General features: G+C 39.5%; 1 protein-coding gene across 3 annotated transcripts in view; it reads left to right on the top strand.

Moving 5' to 3' along the window:
* Positions 1-15,334, top strand: part of NTRK2 (neurotrophic receptor tyrosine kinase 2) — a 201,040-nt gene that overhangs the window by 115,946 nt on the left and 69,760 nt on the right. The window lies entirely within an intron of this gene.

The following is a 15,334-nucleotide window of genomic DNA, read 5'->3' as shown; positions in this document are numbered from 1 at the left end:
TCAAATGCTGATTTTTGAACCAGTGATTGGCATTACTGCACATAACTGAGAAAAAAACCCCTAAAGGATATTGTGATAAATAGTAACTGCACTTCTTACTATTTCTCATCAGGACACTAAGTCCTGTAAGTGCTTCAGAGAAGGTTGTTCCAAAGTGTCACTGGAATTCTCAGCTGTTTCTCTGGGAAGTCTCTGTAGAGATTCCCAATATAATTAGCACTGGATTTGCAACTAAGGGACACTACATCCTGTCTGTATCCTGCCCTGAAAGATATCACTTCCTAGCACAAACTGTAGTATAGGGGCTTACTGCCAAGGTTGGAAGCCTTTGCCTCCAACTTTGCAAAGCTTAAATGCTGTAACAGAAATCCCTTTTGACCTGTGCATGAGGGCATGCATGCATGACATGAATGCATAACTTCTAACTGCGAACAAAGACTGATGCTGAGCTACCCACTTACCTTGTAAATATTAATGCTTATTTAGATCCAGATTGTTGCACTAAGCACAGTCCAGAAGGATGGTCCTGCAACACAAGGTCTTTTTATGCCTTTTTATTGTACATCCCTGATGTCCATACTATAGCTTTTCTGTGTGACACTATTTTGTGACTAGAAATGCTGCATTATCTCTTCTACCAGCAGATAAGAATGATGATAATGTGAATATTCTGACCCAGCATATGCAGTGGGATCACAAGGAAATCACTGAATTGGTGATACTTGATCAGCATGTGAAAAATGTTATACAGATGCATTCTGATGAGAATATTAATTCTTGTGAAAAATAGAAGCTGCTAGAGAATCATAAATGGGCAGCATACCCACTAGTGCTCCCTACTATTATATAAAAGGCTATGCTTTTAAATATGAGGCTACTGTACCTCTATTCTCAGCTGCATTAGACAATTTAAAATTCTTTAAATAAATATCAGTAACTGCAGAGTTTTTAACTTCAGCATTAATGTTGAAACAACATACATGCTGTTTCAGGGAAAAACCCAAACTGCACCAAAATACAGAATTCTCTCACATTTAGTAAGCTGCACATTAAGTACTGACATACTAAATCACGGCTGACTTGTGTTAAGTATGTCCTGATCCTAAAAATACATGTCTGTATCTGGTTTTGTGTGCTGCAATGAAACCCACATGGTGTCAGGGAAATTAATCACAGTACATGAAATTCAGTTGGTGTATAAATGCTTGCAGGATATGCTTCAGGACTCTGTTGTGGTGCTCTGGGGAGGTTTGCGGGGCTGATGGTCTGCATTCTGCCACATTGCCACTGTGGTCCCAGTCTTTGTGTTTTGGAGGCGGGGTGGGGGTGGTGGTGTTGCTTTTGCTTTAGCAGAGAGAATCAGGTAAACTATGGCAGTGTATAAACCAAGGCAGATTTCTTCTACCACACTGAGCATCTCTCCAATAAAAAGTGTAATTGAAGTTATCTTGAACAAAAATGGGCTTCCCCAATATAATTTTGCATATCCTCTCTTTCCTTCTTTCTCAGTTGTATATTATTACAGAGCTGTGCTTGTCCTTTCTTAACCTGCCAACCTTCTCCTGATGTGTATATCTGGTGGTTTGTAAACCTCTAACCTAAGTAGCTTTTGCAACTTGTTCCTGGTTAGAATAATGCCAGCTCCAGATGTCATCTGGTTTCTCATCTACAACAAGATAGTTAACATTTATTTTTATTTCCTCTCTGTTCTAAGTTCCATTGTTCACCAGAATTAAACCCAACAATCACTGACAGTCATGCTGGAAGAGGTACTTCTGTATTTAGCATATGTTGCTCTGTGGAAGGAGGTGAGACATCAGGCTAGGTGAAACTGTGCACAGATTGTATTGCAGTTTTCACAGAAATGAAGGAATACTCTTTCTGTGAGTAGCAAGTGGAATCTACAGTAATATCTACTGAGGCTGTATTATGACTTACCTACTGAAAACCATTTCTGAATACAGAGTATCAAGCTTCATTGCAAAGTATTAGAAGAGCATGTGTTTAAAACAAAATTTAAAAGTTGATTACCAACAGTGTCATTTGAAATTCCATCACTGAATCCATAATTTGGTCCTTTCACTACTGAATAACTAAATCCAAAGAGTGATGACTTCTAAAGAGTCTGTCTCAGGCTAAAAGTTACAGCATTTTCCTCCTCTTAAGATACAGCCTTCAGGGTGGGAAGAACAAACTGGTGAAGACCAAAGACCCGTCAGCTTCAGTGGTCACCTTCCAGTCATCACTCAGAAGGACTGCATTTCTGTCATTTCAGCACAACATTTGTCTCTACCTTTAACTGATGTAACAGTAGAAGATTACATCTTCCAACTGGGATTGGCTGATATTTCCCACTTAACCACCAGTATTATTCACCAGCTCCTTCAGCACATCTGTCTGACGTGCTATACCAGCACTCCTGGCTTTTCCTTTCCATGCCATGTACTGTTGGTTGCTGCTGGTTGGTAGGTTCATCTGCAACTCCAACATCTTGAATATTTTCACCTTGAAAGAATACACTCTGAGGAGCATAAACATGTTTCAGACACCTACCAGACTTCTTGGTTCCTTTTTGTATGAAAGCAGAAGTTATTTCTCATTTGTCAGTTCTTGTCAGATAGTGACAATTCTGATATCAGATGGATGAGAGAGAGCCAGAAACCTGGACATGATGCAGTCCTCTTTGCAGTTAAGGCGTTATAAACCAGGCGCTGTGTTAGTGTCCACGTGCAAACCTCTTGCCTGGGAATTACCAACGAGGTTCAGTTGTTGCTGTGGAAAACTGAGGCATAACTGTGTTGCAAAATAACATCACCAGGTCCATAAACCTTGCATGCATGGCAAATCTTGCAAGATTTTTGTCCCCTGAAATCAGCTGGACAGTGTAATATTTTGTGGGTATAGACCCTAACCTTTACTAGATGGTTAGCTTCACTAATCTTATGAGCTGTCACAGACCCTAAGATATTTGATATTTTCATTAATTTTCATTAATATTACAGTATTTCAAAAATCAGTCTTCTACACCTCTGCACAGAAATTGTAGTTGCTAAAGTTATCAGCTAAGCCTACCAGACCTGTTGAAACAGGACAGAAAAAACAAATCCATTTTCTCAAGGACCAGCTATGGACTTTCTTCATCACTTAGCTTGCAGCCTAGCACCTGGAATACATCAGTCAATGACTGTTAGATTTCCGTGATTCATGGTGGAAATGCACTCAGTAAATAACATTGCTACATTGATAGGAATGTGAAAATCTGACGAGAGGTCACAAAACGTCAGTGGAAGTGCCCAGGTTGAGATTCTTAGGGTAGAACTTGGATAAGAAATTTCTTGCAGACGGTTTTGGGATTTTGAGAAATCGTTCTCTGAGCCTTGCCCCAGTAACTCCCACCCCTGCCCCACAAAGTCACTGTGGTTGTTTGGGTGCTACCAAAAGGAAGGTTGGAGCTTTGCCCTTTAATGAAGAGGTTTGCAAGCTCGTGGTTTCAGCCCCCCTATAGTGGAGAAATAGCTGCACTGACATCAGTTTGCACTTCCGAGCTAATCTGTACTAGCAACTCACTCAGTTTTGTCAATTTCATGGATTTCAGTGTTGGAAAAGAGCATACTGTACTGGGCAGGCTTATTAATTAGTCAGTGGATGGTTTAGTGGCAGGATGTTTTCAGTGACTGACATATAAATAGCCATTGCATTTCAGATGACGTTGTGTGGATTGTGACTTTCATATGGGAAATTTGGATATATTCTTGAGATAGTCTTAGTATTTCATCTCTATTTCTGCATTTTCAGATTGTGTTCTTTCAAGTGTAGGAGTCTGAATATGCAGTTTAGATAATAGTTATTTTACTTCCAGTTGGCTTCCATTAGGGAAAGTCTGAAGCTGATTACAAGTTGGCAGAAATAATTTTTCTAAATTAATTTTTATTTATTTTGCTGATCTGAAAAAATGAATTTAGCCTATAGTTCCAGTTCCAGAGTAAATTGCTAATTGCATGTGCAGTGCTAATTTTAAAGGCAGAAGTTTTGAGAGCACCCTGCTTTTATCCCCTTCTGAACACTGAACTTTTCAATTTATGTTTAGGGATTTTCATTTGCATTTCAGGGATTGTTACATCATTTAGTTAAGGGTGATCTCAATCTTCTTCTGACTTTCCTTGTTCTTTAACTATATATTTCTTTTAAACATATGCATAGCCAGATTTTTGGTGTTCCCTTTAGTCAGGAAAGTTGCAGTAATGCTCTGCTTCAGTCCACCACCTTCTTGAGGGACTTCTGAGGGAGAAAAGAAATAGGACAGTTATTCTTACCATTTTATCATGACCCCCATAATACAGGACTTTTGTCTTTAAAGCCATAGGTCTTGGAGTCTGGTGATGATGTCAGATTTCATTTTAGAATGAAAAAATCTGAAGAAAAGGTTCAGAATATGAGGCAGACCCCAAAAGCGTGGGGAAACAGGAGAAAAAAATCTGGATTTTTTTGTTATTTTGTTTATTATATTCTTTTTTGGTTTATTCATTACATTCTTTTTAAATTCAGTTTTGATGATTTGGGAGCATTTGAACAGGGCAGAAGCACATGAGTGTGCAGAGCTGGCCTTGCTCTGCCAGTGTGGGGAGACAGCCCTTGTCACAACCACCACAGAGAATGGAGGGGAGCAGCCGGACACTAGGGCCTGCTGAGTTGCGTTTCCTCTACCAGGCTGTTTGCAGAAGGGTGCAGCTAGCTGTAGGTCAACACTTTGTTGTTTTCACAGCTCTGACGACTCACACCTTACAAGGCAGTCTGGCTTCTCTTAATTTTGGAGCATGTTGACAACCTTCTTCCAAACCCTTGGATCAATATCAGCGGGTCATTCAATATGAAAAAAGAAGTAGTTGTATTTCCAGGGTAGATGCAACAGAAGGAGGAATTGTGATCACCTGGTCTGTATTTCTCAGGCATCCTTGTCCCGGGAGTCCCACAGCAGAGCCTGGCCCCAGCATGTGTTTCTTGGCTGGGTGTGGTGTGCAAGATCTCACTGCCAAGCGGTGACCAGTTTCACTCTGGTGAAATGAAAGCTGCTGGCAAAAATAAAATTCACCAGGAGAGTCTCTGTGCTGCAGGGATCTGACAGGCCTCTGACCCAGAGCAGGAGATCTATCTGTTTCTGGGTGCTGCTCATCCTGTACAGGTAGCATCCTCTGGAAAATAGCAATGTGCAAAGTGCAGACTGCCTGCAGCGGGTAGTCTCCATCTGACTTTATTCCAGATCATGTCTGTCACCCTATACTTTCCTACAGTCCTAAGGAATAGGGGTAATTTTTGACAAATGTTATAAGGTAAAAAATTAATCAAGTTGGTCCCTGTGTACAGAAGAAGGATTGCCCAAGACAAACACTCTGCAAGCATTTCCATCTCTTTTGAAAGGCTTTTGTATTTGAGTGACTACAAAAAAAGGGCTGCTGTAGTGTTTTCTTAGCCAGCTAAGCCCTAAGGCTGGGGATTTTCCATCAGTTCCCAAAGCTTGCAGAGCTGAAAATTTATAAGCAGCTCATTTTCCCATAAAAGACACCATGACCTCAGCAGCCAGAATGCAGGGAAGCAAAACTGATGAATCTTAGTGAAATCCAGACTGGGAGGAAAAACCTCTCTGTCCAAGCCGAACTTGTCATTCCTGACATTCATTGTTAGTTGGGATTGTGTGGTTTAACAGGGCACTCACTTTGGACACTTCAGATGCTGAAAACTAAAAAAACTTTATATGCTGAAAGTCAAACATGGGTGAGATTGAGGTTACAAGGAGGGATATAAAAATTATATTTACTTCCTGTCCTGATCCTGCTGTTTGTTTTACTCTGGAGATATTTTACTGGCTGAATAAGGATATAAAGATACATGAATTTATCTTTTATATTATCTTGACTAAATACTTTTGTCGTTTGATTGCATATTTTAATCCCTGATTGCAGTCACCATTTAAAATTTGTGTCTTTACAGTTGTTCATCAAGTCACAGGTATGTCAGAAATGACAGCTGTATATATCAGTGGTGTATTTCCATTAGTTGTATTTGACTTTTTTTTTAACTGGGCAAGAGATTTTTCTCCCAGACCATAGCATTCTGAGTCTCAATTATTTTTCCCAAAAATGTGGTCACTTATTTCCTTTGCCCAAATAATGAAATATAATAGGGAATAAATACATTTAAGGGAAATTAGATACTTTTACTCCTGCTATTCATTCTGAGAGTCAATGGACCTGCATTTTTTTGTATTCCAATCAGATGGAAGAAATTCTCCCAAAGGCAGAAGGCTTCAACTTGAAAAGTGCAGGATTTTACCTCATTAAAAATTCAAAATATGAACGAAAAGCTTATTAATTTCCTCATTTAGTGTTGAGGTGAACCCACAGAATCACTTTTTCCCCAAGATGTTGCTTTTGTTGCAGTCTTGATCTGTCCTTGAAGTCCATTGACATCTAATTAAAAAAAGGAAGATACCGTGCTCTCTGCAAAATATTTGCATTTCAGCACACAGAATGTTGTTCTGTGACCCAGATTATTCAGTAAAGTGTTTTCACTGAAGTCCAAATGCTGGAAACGCAAGAAAGAACAGCTTTGACTCTGAATTCTGTTTTGTGGATAGCACAAGTGTTTTACCACTTGGAAATAACAGCACATGAAACATACTTCAGGGTAAATAGCAGACGTTCTAAGGACATCTGAGCAAAGAAGATCCAAAGTAAGCATTTCAAGTACGTAGTATGAGTCAAGACAGTATGAAAGATGCACTCTCAAGGAAATGTCCGGTGTCAAAATTAAGGTGAAGCGTGCACCTTCTTGTTTAAATTTGTCAGGTAATATTCAGATAAGAACACTGTTCTTCCTCAGCAGAGCATTGAAGTACACTGTCCACATCAAGGCCAACTGTGGGCTTCAGTCAACGAGAGCACTTTATGAAAGATAAGTGAAATTAAGCACATGTTCAAACATTCTCTGCAATTAGGGTATTAGTCAAAGTGAAAAAACCCAATGTGGTGATTTTAGACTAGCGTAATCTCCATGGCATTGCTACATTCAGTTTGTCATTTGATAATACATCTGTTTGTTTGTCACCAAAATACCTATCTAAATCAGTGACATGTAAATGACAAATAGTCATTTCTATTCTAATGATTAAATTATGCCTTTCAGACTCTGCAAACTAGATTCTATGGATGTTGATTTTATATACAGAAACCTGCATGGGTAGTTCTTATATTTAGTATAATAGGAAAAGAATATATATATATGTATAGTATAATAGAATAGGACAAAAAAGGGCAATCCATTCTGAAAACATCCCTATCATGAGCCCATGCATAAGAGTAGGATTTGGCCTTGGTTTTATTGGTTTGTGTCAGTGAAAGTTTTGGCTAAATGGGAAATACACATCCCAGGGAAATAAGAATAAAACGAGAAATTTTAAGTCTGAGAAATACTAAAGTATGAGAAAGTTAGAAATAAATAACTTTGTCGCCAAAATTATTTCATAAACCCTGCTTCTAATTTCCTTGAATTCATCACCAAGCAAGTTGCATCATTATTCAGAAACATGATTGTGCAAAAATGCAGTTAGCCCTGAGCACAAACGCAACTAAAGATGAATTTTGGGAGAAAATTATCAGGAACACATCACAGATGCCCACAGTAAGCGTTGGTTAAGACAGAGTAGTATTTATTGCAGTTACAGGGTGATGAGCCATGTTGTTTTTCAGCTGTGTGTAACATCTTCACTGCTCTCGCCAGCAGCTGTCTCTGAGCAATTAAGGCTGTCAATGCTTTGAGACTGACATTTGAGAGAAGTTTAGCAGTTTGTGTCCTGCAGGACCATGTGGTTGGCTTTGCAAGTCTGCAGATCTGCTGCAGGCAGGGAGGCTCTGGATGGCCTGTTATTCCTGGAGCCATCAGAACTCTGAATATATGCATGCGGCTCATGTTTCTGTGTGTGAATGCTGTGCATTGACTTGCACAGCAGCCCGAACCCAGCAGGATTTCACCTGCTCTGTGTTGTCCTTCCCTTTCCTACATCATTTGTACTCTGGCTACTAGATTCTACCAGGGAGCTGCTTTCCTCACTGCATCCCACTGGAGATGAATATGAGGGCTGGGATGCAGAAAGCTCGAGCTTTCAGCTGCTCTTGGTTAATGTCCCAAACCTTTTCCTTTCTGCAGCCTGTGCAGCTTGATTATCATCTGTCTTGAGGAGCATTCCCCAGAAAAAATGCCACTGAAGTTCATAAGGTTTAAGCATGTTTAAGGTTTGGTTTTGACAGGTTTTTGCTGGGGAGTTCCTCAATGTCTCAGACTTATCTGCATCTGTTTTACAAGCATAGGGTAGACCAGCAAAAAGTTGAATCTAACAGACATTTAAAATGTTGTCAGAGATAAAAGTAACACTGTTGGTAATATTGTTAAGTACTCTGTAATGTTCTTCAAATATTTTTTGTCAGAACTAGCTTGTTAATTAAACCAGAAAACAGGCTTCTCATGTTCTACAAACATCAGTTGGGGAAAAATTATAAGATTTATTTTTTTCTCAGTGGAAGGTGTTTAATTAATATGCCCCTTTTAATTTAGACATATATTCTATATAATAAAATACATGAGTTCAGCATTTTTGAGTCATATAAAAACTAGAATTATGTGAGTAGACAATTCCAGGAATGTGTTTCCATCATTAATCAACAGGTATAATATGTCAAGAGTGAAATGTATTTTATGATCATTTTTTAGAGCCCTCCCTTTCTCACTTGCCCTTAAGCTAGTTTTCTTTAGATTTGTTGGGCAGAACTGAGAACACCTTTCATTACCCTCTGCTTTCTTGGTTAAGGATGCTGAAGGGACCTCTGCTTAGTGGGGCAATGTCTGAGGGACACAAGGAGAGACAGGCCATCCTTGAGCTCAGTAGTACTTTTCAGTGAGGGTTGTAGTGACTTTCTCAGCCTGCGATTGAGCAGGACATTCCACAGAGGATGGGCTATTGATCTTCAAAGGTCAGAATTCGGATTGAATCATGAGACATGCAGATCTGGTAGGAGGTGAACACTGCCTTGGGCTTATCTCTAGTCCATCCATGCCCATAATAATTGAAGACTATTATTTGCAGATTGAGAGGCACTTACTGTGAGTGAAGTACAAAACTCCTGAGTAAGCTAAGTCAAAACCCTGCAACGAGGTCTGAAATTCTTAAAAGTTCTCTGGATGAAAAGTTGTGCCATACCTATGGCTAGCAACTTGCCTGATAGATTTGGGGGGCAATTAAACAATTAAATGGAAAATGTAGTGCATGGGGGTGTTGTTTGTATTTTTAAAAAATATGTGGTGTATGCATATCAATTATTTCCTGTTTCTCTATATTGTGGCATATCTCTGTATAACTAATACTCTCTCTAAGGATTTTTTTTTTTTTAATTTCTGCAGTTGGGGGATCTAAATTCCATTCTCAGACGTCAGCTACTCTGCTGAAATTGCATTCAGGTGCTAAATAACACTAAGTAACTGGTTTTCTAAAGAGTCCTAAACAGCTTCAAAATGTAAAGTCTGGTCAATAGTATTCAGAGGCTTAGTCAGCTTAGTACTTTGAGAAATGCCAGTAAATTATTGCTTCACCCTTAGCTACCTAAATGCCTTTGAAAACTGGTTGTTGGAAACTGTTGAAAGTCAGTAGTTGCACAGGGTGCAGGAAAGGCTGCAAGAGGATGCCTTGAACAGCTCTGAGTTGTTTTAGACAGTTGGAATCAGAGTTAAGAAGATGGGAAGCAAAGCTGTTTTCAGAGCTTCCTTCCCGTCTTTCCTCCTCCCACCTTGGTTTGTTTCCTGCAGAACTGGAAAGAAGGAATGGAAAATGGGGTGGTTGTCTCTATCATGTGGCTATTTATTCCCAAGATTGGATAGTGAGAAACTAAATCTAACTTCAAACAATCTCCAGTTTATATAATTTTGGAGGAAAGACAGATGTGACAGAATTTTCAACTGCCATTATGAATACTTTCTTGAGCCACAGTTTCAGTCAGAAACCTTCTGAAATGAAGCCATTCCCACACAGCATGTCTTATTTCTGAGTGTTGCTGAGGATTTCTTTAGATTTGGTTTCTTAGGCTTTTTTTTTTTTTGGTGCCCATAGCTTGGAAGGCCTGTGGCTGCCTTAACAAAAAAATCCCAAGAAATAGCTGAAAACAATACTCATCAAGTGGAACATGTCCCAGACAAAGTAGGAACAGAAAAAGGGAGAAACAAATGGAAAAGAAACAAGAAACTCAGCCTCAGCTTTTGGCAAAGAAAATACAATAAATACATGTCTGATTTGTTCCAACCACTTTGCAGGAGGACATGATTTATCTTGTCCCTGTTTTATTTTCATCAGAAGAAAAGTTTTGCAGTATTTGCAGACTCCACTTGAGAGGTTGTTGAGACTGAAATAGCAATGGGATTGCCTCCAGACAGAAATGCATTGACCTGCCCTGCATAGAAAAGCTTGAAAAGCTCCTTCTTGAGTGGTAAAGAACAAGAGAAAAGCTTATAGGCTAATTCTCCATACTCTGATTTAGAAGAGGAAATACCTTGTTACAGAGTGTTGTGTTCTGATGGGTTTGTGATGCTTCAGTCCATGAAGTTCACTTGTGCAATGGCAGGTGTGCAAAGGTGCTGTATAATCAGGTGAGAATGAAATGATTTATCATTGCCCAGAAATGCCATTCCCGCTTATGCTGATAGTAAATTCTCACTTTATTTTGTGGACTCTATCTGCTCAGTTCAGGAATGGACAGATTGCTACAGTGGATCGTGGTAGTAACTCTTCTAGTCCTGACAATGGCAGTACCTATTAGGATCCTTTCTTCAAATAAGCATCCAATAACCTTAAGGTGTGTATTTCTTTCATGTCTTCTAACACCTAAAGATTGGCTTATGCTCAGTAACACATTGATGTCCTTTTGTAGATACTAACCCTGTCTAATAAACAAGTTGATATTCCCAGAATAGTATGTAGCAGCTTCCCTGACATTAACAGCAACATATTTATATCCTTCTATGCTGAAATGCTCAGAGCAGAGAAGAGAGATCAGAAGCAGCTAAAAGGCCAGAAGGTCACAGATCACCCACAACCATTGCAGCAGAGAGCTGATGCTCATCTGTCCTGGCAGGTAATGACGTGAAACGGTGTTAGCAAGATCAGAGATGATTAGTGTTCTGCACTCAGTGCAATCACAGGGGTGAGCCTTTGGTTCTGCCCTGAGGGCTCTGAACCCCCACAGCATTCACAAGGTGCCTGGATAAGGGCGCCCCGTCTGTGTCAGGACAAGTAGAGGCAAGTTTGCAGTCCCTCAGCTTCTGCAGCCCATGGCTGACTGCAGGTGTAAACTGCCTGTCACATCAGTTCTGTGGCCACTACTGGGCAGGGTGAATTAGTGGGTTGGACTCCTTCAGATGCCATAGCCAGCCCCAGATCACATCAGCCAGCAGGCATCAGATATGAAGCTCAAAAGCTCTGTGCTCATCTCAGCCTTAAAGGAGAGCACCTTTCAGCCTTGTGCCCAACCCTGAGAGGAGACATCGGGTGCATTTTTTCAGTGAGGTGTCGTTTCAAACACAGTAAATCACAATTCTCATCCTGAAGATGTGGTATGGGAGCACAGACTGAAGACTCAAAGTCACAGAAGTTCACAGAGAACTTCTTGGAGAAGATATTTCCTTTTTGTCTTAGCTTTTTTACTGAAGAGGAAGATGACTATTTCCCAACTTGCTAAAGGCTTTTGCATTATGCATTCTCATGCAGCCTATTTCCTTCCTGGAAATGGTTTCCCACATTTACCACAATGTTGTATTGCACTTTAAAGTTACAATTTTTTGCCTCTTTCAATGGCAGCATTTTAGAGAACACTGAAATTGTACCACACCAAATAAACACAGTGCAAAACAAGGCGTACCTTTCAGAAATCATAGAATCATTAAGAGTGAAAAAAAGTCCAAGATCATCAAGTCCAACTTTCGATGAAATGAGGAGGATGAGAAGATTCAACTTTTCTTTGCAGTGATAGCTTTCCTCTAGAGGCCAAATCCAGAACTGATTTCCTATTTTAACCAACATGAGTCTTTCCTGCCGACTGATCTCTGTGTGTTTCAAGATTGGCCTCAACATCTGAAACACGGCTGTGGTAAATGGCAACATTAAACAACTTGGTAAGAGATTTATTTTGCACCGGTAGGTTTCTTTTTTTGAGTGCAAGATAGAGTGTTTTCAAGACAGAACAAAGCACACAGGTGTTCACTGCTCCTGCAGAAGACAGCTTTGCCATCTCAACTTTGCAGCTTGTGTTTATTGACAGGATATGTATACAGAAATATATAGACCACTTTCTATGGCAAAAACACAGAAAAGCATTGCGTGTTTTTCATAACAAGGGAGAGAAAATGTACAGAAAAATTATTGTTGTTGTTGTTTTTGTGGTTTTTTATGGTTTTGGGGTTTTTTTGTTCAGGTTGGGTTTTTTTTGGTTGGTTGGTTGGTTGGGTTTTGTTTGGAATGGAATTTCTGCCTATGTGTGCAATAGTTATTTTTCATCATATAGAAAGGACTGTGCCCACCCACAGTGAGCTCTTGGCCTCATCAAACCAGACACACGCCCCATCTAGATGTCTGTAAAAGCTTTTAAGAAACATTTTGTTATGCTTTCTGTGGTGTTTCTCTAAGGGTATACTATATGCAGTCATACCTGTTAAAATACACACTGTTCATTAGCTAAAGCTTCTCAAGAGATGGGTTTTCATTCTTAAGAAAGAAGAGCAATTATTTAAATGGAAATGTGGTCTCAGGAAAGATATCAATCCTGGATTTAAATCATTCCTAGATCTCAACACTCATGTAATAAGGAAGGAAATCCTGGTTCACAAACTAGGATATAAACCCTCCATGGTCACAAGCTGCTCATTATTCCCTACTCTGCTTTCTGGTTGAAATTCTGAAAGGCTGTGTCAGTGCTGAGCTGGACTTGAAGTTTTGCGTGGCTTATTAAGTCTCTGGGTAATCAGTCTAAGAAGGCCATAGATCAAAGCCTATTTGAACATATTTGAACCAAACCCAGCTAGTACTGTTTTCTTTGTATTTGGAATTAGCTTTTGAGTTGTTGCTTTTAAGTAAATTAATGAGCCATTTAATATTGTGCAAGCTAAGCATTTCTGCATTCTGATACACTTGAATTACTGAGGTTCTTTCTGTGTGTTGTTAAACTGTGCAAACTGTAGGATGATTGTAAGTAAAATCACACTTTTGAACAGCTAGTGCTCAGTCTGATCTACAGAAGGTTGATAGTTGGATTCACAGAACACAATAGTTTCTTCTCCCTTCCTCTTCAACCCAATGAAAGGTGGTAGAGCAAAGCATCAGGGAAAAATAATGTAAAGACTTATGAAATGCACCCTGTACATGAATGGAAAAATATGAAATATATTGTTACATTTTATAGCAAGATTATGGAACAAAGGAAAGTCAATGTGAACTCTTTAACATTTTGCTCATTACCTTTAACAGGCAGCTACTCTGTATGAGCAGAACACATTGTATGTCCTTAGACTTTGCTACAGGGAATAATGCCCATGTTGCAAATATGGAGAAAAATTCTTATCTTTAGGTGATGTTTAAGCCAGGAAGCATGTTAAGGGTGAGCCTGGTGTCATAAATATAAACTGCGAGAAACAATTACTAAGAAAACTAATTAGTCTGGACAAAACCAAACCAACATCACAAAGATGCAGCACATATAACTCATGCTCAGACAAAAGGGATAGGAAAATACAAAAGCCTATGACTTGGACCCAAGCAAAAACCAAAGAGGGCTCCGGTAAGAAGTGGCACTCTGGGAGACAGCAAAGTGTACAGATCTCCCTCTTCCAAACAAAGAAAAGGAAGGAGAGAATGGGGGAGGGAAAAGGAAATAAAAGACAAGCAAGACAAAAGGGTAGGCCTGTTGGCAATTTATTCAGATGAAGCCAAGGTTTTGCAGCTGTACTTCTCCAAACATAAAGCAATTAAAATCTCTACCTACCTTGTTCTCTGGTACCTTGTTCTACCTGGCTTCAGGATTAGGATTCAGAAAGCAAGAGGATTTAGGCAAGTAGGCTTTGCTTTTCCTACATTACCTGACTTGTTAAATGTGGCAGTGTTTGATTAAGGAGTTTCTAATTGCCTTTCACTAGGCCACGGTGTTCATTAAGTTTTCCAATTTTCCTATGTTTCATCCTGACAGCTGACTAGGCTGGTTGGGTTGAGAAGGGAATTTTACCCACACTCCTATTTCACCCTAGTGAAGAGAACTGGAGGTTGGTGTGGCAGGGCCTTGTAACCTGTGGCTTTAACCATTTGTTGATTTGGTTCTATAGTTTTTAAACTGGTGTTTATTGCTTCTCTAGATGTTCAGTAGGGAAGTCTTCTTGAATACCTGATGGCATTGCATTATGGTGAGAATTATAAAATGTCTCAGATCTTTGGGGAGTGTGAAAGGATCCATAGAGTACAAGAGGAAGAACAAAAACCTCTTTTAGGTCACTGTTTATTTCTGTATCAGTCTGTGCCCCCCTCTTCCGGACCCCAGCTGCTACTTGTGCTGCTGGACATACAAGGAGGAAGATTATTAAGATGCTGGGAGAAGGGAAATGTAACAGCAGTGCTTGTGATTATCAAAGGGTCAGGGTATTTAAGGGTTATCCTAATTTACACTGGCTGCTGAGAAGCAGAGGAATATTCTTCAGATTTTCTTTTATTTGGAATATTGATATAGCAGCACCATCCTTACTGAAGATGAGAAGGCCCATCATAATCCAAATGCTGGATTGTAACACAGAAATACTGTTGCATGCAAAACTTTTGCTATTCTAAAGGACTGGTACATAGACAAGTCTTTGCAGTAACATAGGAGTTAAAATGCAGACTTCCTCTTTCATTTTTATCACTTAGTTCAGTCTGGGAGTGATTTTCAGAGCAATTGCTTTTAACTCGCAGAATTCAGATCAGAATATAAAGTTTGTCAAAAGTAAGATGTATTCAAGTCTTGGATTTTGGTTCAAACTTCCATAACTTAATTTGATCTAGCTTAGAACCTTGTTGTGCTTAGAACTGAGTTTTAACTTCCATTCTTAGCAGATTTTTGACTTGCATGTGATTTTTATTGGATAAGTTTCCTATTGGTAGAATTGGTAGAATGAGGAAAATAATCAATGGAGCAATGTGCTGGTGTGCAGGGATCCTGTACGGGCTTCTGTGTGAGGCTGGCAACCAGTTCATCTGGTGGCAGCCTTGAAAGAGTGGTTCCTCCAT

Source organism: Corvus moneduloides, chromosome Z, assembly GCF_009650955.1.
Source record: "Corvus moneduloides isolate bCorMon1 chromosome Z, bCorMon1.pri, whole genome shotgun sequence".
NCBI lineage: Eukaryota > Metazoa > Chordata > Aves > Passeriformes > Corvidae > Corvus > Corvus moneduloides.
The sequence above is the reverse complement of the archived record's forward strand: the minus strand, read 5'-3'. Positions and strand labels throughout refer to the sequence as shown.